Genomic DNA, 1,832 nt, shown 5'->3' on the forward strand with positions numbered 1-1,832 from the left:
CATAGTGATGGGGTGCACTTAATTTATGGAAAGTTGTGACTCAGGTGGCTTCACCATGCTCCGTCCACTTGGCAGAGCTGGAGTGAAAGTGCTTAAATAAATAAATATATATATATTGAGTGCAAGGGATAATTTTATTTAATCGAACACGATGACAAAATCCCAAACCGACCCAAATTCATCTTCAAAAAGGCACGTAACCTAGGATCAATTATAGCCCCCACAGTAAGGATACACACCAGTTCTCAAAAACCTCAAACCCCATTCCATCAAAAACTAAAAGGCTTCTTTCCATGCAAAAAATGTAAGACATGCAAAACCCTAAACACACCAAAACAACACACCATCAGCCACCAAAAAGAAATATACCCCATCACAGATTTTATAACATGCAACACCACAGGGGTCATATACGGGCTATATTGCCCATGTGGCAAATTATATATAGGCAGAACAAAAAGACCTATGAACATCAGGATCAACGAACATTTAAGGAACATCAAAAATAAATACATGGGCCACCCTCTCTCAAAACACTTTATAAAAAAACACAATGGGTCAATAAAAGGAATTAAAATAGTAGGTATACAAATCGTCCACAAGAACTGGAGACAAGGAGATTTTATTAAGAGCATGTCCAGGAAAGAAAGTGAGTGGATTTTTAAACTGAACACCTTAAGACCAAGAGGATTGAACAGCGAAATAGAGCTCTTTGCATTTAATGACTAACAAATTGACCTATGACGTCACCAGCCCTGCATATATAAGGACACCATTTGACTGGGTTAAGCCATCCCTGAGGAAGACAGCCGCAGTTGTTGAAACGCGTCGGACTGACCCTTAACACAGCTAAAGAGGCGCCCACAGGCCTCCGTACCTTGTGCACGCTGCACACCACGTGACCCCACGTCACGCTGCCCCCCTCTCGTGCGCTCTCCACATACTCTCTCTCTCCTCCTCCTACCCGGAAGTAGCGAGCACGCGGCAGTCACCGGCCAGGACTCCGCTCTCGCTCCGGACCTCGACCACCCCCAGACGGTGAAGCCCTCTACAGACCGTAAGTAACAACGGGCCCCTGCCCCACCAAGTCCATACTGTACGCAGCTGACCCTCTAACGGTTTTTCCCTGTTCCCCGCAGTACTTGCTATCAACCCCTTCAGTTGGGCTCTGCACCAGCCACCCTCCCTATTGCTGAATCTGGCACCCACTGTTTCCAGCCAGAGCCTCCTGGTGCACCCAACATAGGAAAACATAAGCCTCCTACTGTATCCTATCTCTGGTTACCTCTGACATAACTATAGCCTCCTACTACAGCACCCTGCTGTATCTACATTATGGAGACCTGAACCAGCATCTACTATTGACACCCTAATCCCTACGAAGCAGGTAAATCACGATCTCTGGGTAAAAACTGGAGGCTACAGCCACAATCCAGTGATACCTTAACAGATACACCCCCTCCCCCTCCCTACAGATCTCTATACAGCGAACAGAGGCATTACATGCTAGTACAAGCCTCTTGCTGCATCCTACTTCTGACCTCCTCGTGCTACCTCCACTCAACAAGGGACCAGGACTACTACCTCCAGCTCATTCTAAGACGTCCCTGGATGCCCCTTGTACCTACCAACAGGTAACCCCAAAACTCTTGTCTCCAAGGCTTGTACCACAGCTACATCAGTTAATTTATGATCTATCCCTATTCCTTCCCCCTGCAGATCTAACTCAGATCATCAACCCACAGCCGTGTGTGACATATCCTCTACCTCTCTCCAAGAAGGACCAGGACCGATACCTCCTAGTCATCCAAAATAATCAGGACACCCCCCGC

General features: G+C 46.9%; 1 long non-coding RNA gene across 1 annotated transcript; it reads left to right on the plus strand.

Moving 5' to 3' along the window:
* Nucleotides 1-949: 949 nt before the first annotated feature.
* Nucleotides 950-1,626, plus strand: LOC141215006 (uncharacterized). The gene is made up of 3 exons (XR_012284156.1): nt 950-1,057; nt 1,140-1,387; nt 1,476-1,626. It is a non-coding gene; the product is annotated as an uncharacterized lncRNA (long non-coding RNA).
* The last annotated feature ends 206 nt before the right edge of the window (nt 1,627-1,832 follow it).

This window comes from Phyllobates terribilis, unplaced genomic scaffold, assembly GCF_046119375.1.
Source record: "Phyllobates terribilis strain yellow unplaced genomic scaffold, ASM4611937v1 Scaffold_230__1_contigs__length_3167835, whole genome shotgun sequence".
Classification (NCBI taxonomy): domain Eukaryota; kingdom Metazoa; phylum Chordata; class Amphibia; order Anura; family Dendrobatidae; genus Phyllobates; species Phyllobates terribilis.